Genomic DNA, 7,022 nt, shown 5'->3' on the forward strand with positions numbered 1-7,022 from the left:
TGCCTAGGGAATAAAGGACGTAAGTTGTTTAGGGGGAAATCGAAGAGATGAGAGGAACCGAAAGTAAATACTTGTCCTGTGTTAAAATATGTATGAGTGTATATCTATGTATAAGTTATACATAGATATAAAAAAACATGTAATATATAAATAGTTATATATGAAATATATATACATAAATTATTACTTAAAATTTGAAAGCAAATGATAGTAAATATTTTTAGTCATATGCTTTTAGAACATATAAATGTTTTCCCTTTGTACTTTGACCAAATGTACTTTGACCATTTTTATTATGTTTTTAATTCTAATCAGTATCAAAACAATATAATTTATGATTCTTCTGGTTTCTTACTCTCTTCAAAGACAAATTCATTAAAAATACATTGAAAGCGATTCTTACAGAACTTTATGGTATATCATAAATTGTGCAAGCCTTTCTACATTTAAAGCCTTGTTACATGGAGCCTGTGAGGCATAGTATTTTCATAAAAAAAATTAATTAAGTCAGAAATTCTCTTCTTAAAATTTCTCAAAGCTTCATTAACTCAATAGCATAATTTGTTAATCAGATTAACTAGGAGTTACATTTGTGGTGTGGAATTCAAGTGATTCTAGCCACAACTTGATGTTTTATACAAATACCTGGTAGAATTGGGAAGAGGAAAATGCACAATATGAATTCTACCTAAGATGACTAAAAATCAATAAAAACCTCCACTCATGAGTGAAGACTTCAATCCTATGTCGCTGCGTCGCATAAGTCAGTTTGGTGCCTAGAGGAAAAACGTGTGTATGGAGAACATTGTGATAAAGATAAACATTAAAATAAAATAAAGATCAAATTTTTCCTGTCCAGTCTTTAAAAAAAAAAAGCAAAACTACAAAACTTTAAAGACATATTATGCTCATGCGCTTGAGTTGTAGTGTGTGGAGAGGATGTGTGGTCTGAGAAAATAGCATAAATGCTTTTTGTAATGATAATAAATGTTGGTATTTATTGATAGCAGTGCCATTATTCATACAAAATATACATTAAATTACAAAATAAATATCTATAACATCCATAACAAAATGCATAGTGCTATAATGACACAAATATGACAAAATCAGTCTCTGCTCTCAAAGAATGTTAAATCTATCATGGAATATTTTTAAATATGCAAATGAAGATTCATATAAAAGCATAATTAATACCCCAAGACAAGAAAAGCCAAAGTGTTCTATAATTCAAAGAAAATAAATAATTATAATTTTATTCTTCGGCTGCTATTAATTTTTACTATACTTCTCTATTAATTCTATTGTTACTCATTTCTATGATCACAATTTTATTTTTACTTCTACCATCTTTTGCAGTGAAAATGTATAACTTGATTGTGTTTGCAAGCTAAATAAAAATTAAAATAGTATAATATGAACACTATAAGAAAAGATGGTTATTATGGAGAAAAAATCATAATGGAAGGAAGGTGCAGTGTGGGTTGAAAATATTAAAAGTCAAGTGTAAGTGGAGCAAAGGAAAAATCAGAGATTAAGTCAAGTAAATTGTGATTATTGTAAAGAAGACCTTGAAAAGAGATTTAGATAGCATTAAAATAATTATGAAAAGAAGCTTAACTTAATAACTAGGGAAACAAATTGCAACCTAAAAGATAAACTTTTTTATCAAAAAGGATTTGTATTTATAAAAGCTAAAGCAAAATGCATATGTGGCACAAATCCACATGCATTTTCTGTAGATTTTCTGTATCTCAATAAAATCAATGGCCCATTTTCACATGTTAAGTACACTTTCTCATGCCATTTTAAAAATTCTATTATAAATCATCTTTTATTTAGAAATAACAGCCACACTATCATTTACCTTGTCTGGTTGGTAAAAATATGCCTTAAACTTTTACAATTGAAGTAATTAAAATAATTAAAAGTGTAAAGCAAATAGCTGAAAATATTTTTATTCATGTCTATAAGAGCATATAAATATGTTCCTTTTGTACTTTGACTAGAAATACACTTTAATGAACATAATAATGTTCATTATTATGTTACTAAATCCAATAATCATCAAAATAATGCCCTTTATAATTCTTTACCTGGTTTGTTTATTTCTTCAAAGACAGTTTTACTCAAATTCTTTGAAAGTATTTTTTTCACCTGGTGTGATAGTTGATGAAAATGAACTTATTCAGGCTAGTTTAAGTAATGAAAGTTTGATATAAATATACACATAGAAAAAAACACATAATATCAAAGAAATCAAATAATAAAAACTGTTTCATGGTAGAGACTATGAAGAAATGTGACTGCTGGAATGCTAGCAACCTCAGAAGCAGTCTTTTTTTGTTGTTAATCTTGGCTCAATTACTTTCCATATGTCTGTTTCTCTGCTACCTGCCTTAGTGTTTACCAGTCACTTCACACCCGTGTGGTTTCAGTTTTCCTTGTATCCTTTTCTTTCTACTCATCGATCTTCATGGACCATACTTTATTTCATGAACTTTCAGCTTCAATTTCAGTCCCTGTTTCTAAGGAATCTTATTATCCCTAATATCCCATTCAAATTCTAATTGAAATTTATTATTATACTAATCAAACTATTGTTACTCATTTCACAGGAAATTTTTGGAATTTATTCACAACTTAAAATTTGCAGAAATGCCAATTGACTGCTAGCAGTGGAACCCTGTGTAGGTTGTGCATGCCTCAGGCTTCCAATGAGAAGAGATTGTCACTGACAGGTCTGCTGAACTCTGAGACTGCAAAATGAATGCAGATATGGAAGGTTGCAGCTATCCAAAGCCTTTGCACTTCAAGAAATTAAGAATGGACCCACATGAAATTATGTTTTAAAAAAATCTTTGTTTGAACACAAATATAAAATATACATGTCACTAAGATCACTAGGATTTTAGTATTATTTTATTTTCTGTGATGATTTGGTACCCGTTTTGTGCAAATCAGAACTTTTTAGAATTTTCTCCTCAAATGATGCATCCATAGATGTATATATTTTTCTTAACACTGATTCAAGATTTTCATTACCTAACTTATTTTCTTTTATATTCCTTTCCATAAGGTTTTATTTCAAATGTGAAGTTTAACTGTTCCTCATTATTATAATTTTACAATCATTTTTTAATATTTATTTAACATTTTTCAGTTTATCTGCACATAATTATTTATTAATTGTGTATTCTTAGTTTTACATCATGGTGCTAATATTTATCTTTTTTAAAAAATATTTTCTCTTTTGTCTCCATTGTTTATAAATAATTTTTTCTCTGCTAGAGTTAAATTTTACTTATTTAAAAATGTATTCTCATGCTCTCTCTTATAATTTTATACTTTTCTGAATAAATTATTCTTAACTTATGTCTGTTTTTTTTGGTTAATTGATCTCTCTTCTTTCTTGAATGAGTAATTTTTTATGATTTCTTATTATATTGAAAAATTTGGTGCATATCCACTGGGAAAATATCAAAGATTATCTGAAATTCAATTAAGTTCCAGTCAAAATCCCAAGAGAAGTTTTATGTAACTGAACAATATGATCTGAAATGCATGCATAAGGATAAAGAATATTAAGGAAAATTTGAATAAGAAAAATAAGCATGCTAATCGTATGTGTATTTTGTAAAGGTATTTGAATAAAGGTGTTTTTTTTTTTTTTTTTTTTTAATTTGATGTAAGTTTATTCCTAATCCCTTTAAGTGAAAGCCTTTGGACAGCTGCAACTCACCCACACATTAAGATTTATTTTGAAGCAATAGTAATTAAAACATTAGGTTAAGCATGGGACACCTTGACAACTTTTAAAGATCATGATAATGAGCCTGGATTTTATCTCAGTTGTCATGGGAAAACTATGGAAAGCTCTGTGCAAGTGAATCACATGATCTAATTTGCATTTAAAAAACATCACTCTAGTTGGAGAACCAACTACAGAGGCAAAGTATGGCATCAAGGAGACTAGTTTAGGAATAATTGCACTTGTCAAGATGAGAGATTACAGTGGCTTGATTGGGATGTGGAGATAGCAAATGGTTATCAGATTTAGGATAAATTTTTCAAGAAAGCTAATTAAACTTGTTAATATAAATGGATTGCATTTGGCTATAAGAAAAATCAAACATTAGGGTTTAGTTCTGATTTGAAGCCTAAGCAATTGGGGGAGGATAGTGGTGAATTTTATTGAGTTAATATAGACTGGGGAAGGAGTAAGTTCAAAATAGAAAAATTAAAGGGTTGTTTTCAGATAGTTTACATTTGAAATGTTTATTAGACCTCTAAGTGGAGATGCAACAAAGTTCGATGAGTCTAGACACAAAGAATAAGATATAAATTTGGAATCATCAATGTGTTTCAGTGCTTAAAATCATATGTCAGAAGTCAAGTTAAGAATAAAAAAAAATTATTCTGGTATTTAAAGAAAAAGAAAAGGTAATATTCAGCTTATTATACAAGAAGCAACCAGTGGAGTATGAAAATAACATGATGAATAAAGCTTGCTTCGAGGAGAAATCAACAGTATGAAAAAGTGCTTAGCAATAAAATAAAATAAAGATGGCCTTGGCTATCAGCTTGGCAAGACAAATATTTTATGTGACAATGACAGATATTATTTTAGTGGGGTGAGTTTTTAGAGTCTGTTCAGGAAAAAAAAATGCAGAATTTTGCAAGGCATTTTTTGTACAAAAGGGAATAGGCGAGTAAAGTTACACAGTTAAGGGAGAATCATTTTAACAAAGTCTTTGTGCTGATGGGAATAATCCAGTAGAATGAGTGAAAAATGATAAAGCAGAAGACAGAGAGATAGGAGAAATAACTGCAGGAATAACCCTTGAGAAGGAGAAGTAACAGGATCCAGTGCACAAGTGAAATTGTTGGCATTTGATGGAATAGAGACAAGACACTGCTTAAAACGAAAACATAGGGGCATTGACTCAGGTAGATAAGGTTAGGTTAATTTATTGGTTGGTAAGTAAATGTAGCAATTCTCTTCTCTTGAATTTATTTTATGGAAGTGAGAAACCAAATCAACATGTAAGGGAGCATGTTTGGTAGTTGAGGTTTGACAAGAGGGAAGAATTTAAGGAATGTAGTAGGAGTTTTGGAGCGTTCTAAGTCCCCAATTAAGATTATAAACAAGCAAAAAACAAAGAAATTTGTTGATAAATCTGTTTGTCAAACTTAAAAATAAATATAAAGCAATTTGTAGTCTAAGTGAAATAAAAAGTCACAGACTATGAGAAGATGCTCACATAAAACTGACAAAAGATTAATATATTAGGATAGATAAAAAAAGTTATTTAAATGAATAAAAAATAAAACAGCTAGATAGAAATATTACCAAAAGATATCAACAGATAATTACAGAAATATAGAAGGCAAAAGGAATCTGAAATGCTATTTGACTAAGAGAAATTAAAATTATGATCACAATGAGTTACATTTCACCTCCAATAAATAGGCAAAATTAAAGCTACCCATTATCAATTGTTATGAAATATGAGATATCAGGTGCCTTCATACACTGAGAGAAAATTACATTTTTGCACTCAGTTTGGAGAACGAATGTGTGTATCTCGACTGTCTTGTGATACACACATTTCACTTCTGGTCTTGAAGGGGTATTTTAAAATCATAAAAGTACAAACTTTATAATGTACATATTTAAATACATTGTACATATTTACATATGTAGTCAAAATATAAAAACATCAATGGAGAGGGTAGATACCATTTTTTGCTTACGGAGATAGAAATAGATTGGGTGAGACTGTCTTGAAAGTGTAATATCTTCTTTGTAATAAATATGGCTGAGTAACATAAGGGAAGAGTTTATGGTGTGTCTTACATTATTTTCTATGCTTTTCTTTATGTTTGAAATTTCATAATTAAAAAAATATATATGTTCATAAAAATATAAATATCTTTAAAACACAGATTCTATTTTAAAAACATAGGCATGTTTAAAAACAAAAGGCTTTCTTTTTTCTTCTCTTTTTATCCTTATAGTTGCCTTCAGCTCTCTCTCTACAAAAAATGAATAATTAAAAATAACATTAATAAGATAAACAGACATAACTTTTTGACTGTATATCTTTGTCCAATATATTTAAAGAGACTCACGTGCATGAACTTACTTTCTCTTCTTTATAGGTCCATGAAGAAAGTATTATTTTTCATATTTAATAGATGAGAGAACTGTGAATTAAATAACTTCTTAGAATTTAAATATCTTTGGTTCAATCACACAGCTAGTTAGTGCCCAATATGTGCATTGACTCTCTTCAAAGTCTATGTTCTGATCCACTGCAAAGATGATTTCCTTTAATATATCTCATTAAATGTTGATTTTTCATAACAGACAAATAAAACCTCAATTTTAGTTTATATTTCATCATATGGCTGATATAATTTATGAGTACCTTTATCTAAAGCCAGCTACTAATGATACTAAATTGCATTAAATGAGTTTTAAAAGAGGTGATATATGTAAGGTCCTAGGAACAGTGCCTGAACTGTGTAGCACTATATGAGTGTTAGATAATACTGTTATCTTGATAATCCTCATAACCATTGAGTGGTTGGTGCTAAGTGCTGTGAGCAATACAAAGATAAAGACAAGATGCTTGACTTTTTAAATACAGAATTTAATGTACTTTCAATTTAAAGACAAATAGAGAAGAAAATTCTGTATACAACTAGCTGTAAACCAAGGCAGAACGAAATAGATACTGTAATAAAGGTGTAAAATATGAGATTCCCGATTAGGCTAATTTTCCCCTTGAGACTTGAAGGAAAATGCTGATAGTTAAAGAGGTATAATTCTGACTATCTTTGTAGAAAAGAAAAAATTCTGAACAAGGCAAAAAAGAATATTTTAGATTGAGGGAACAGTGTAAACAAACTTAAAAGCAAAGTATCCAATTATGTGGCTAGCGTTTATGGGGATGTGTGCTGGAAGGATGCACTAGAAAGTAGCTAAGTTGTCGTCATGCAGAGTCAAGGCAGGA

This window comes from Pteropus alecto, unplaced genomic scaffold (assembly GCF_000325575.1).
Source record: "Pteropus alecto unplaced genomic scaffold, ASM32557v1 scaffold7, whole genome shotgun sequence".
In the NCBI taxonomy this organism is placed as follows: domain Eukaryota; kingdom Metazoa; phylum Chordata; class Mammalia; order Chiroptera; family Pteropodidae; genus Pteropus; species Pteropus alecto.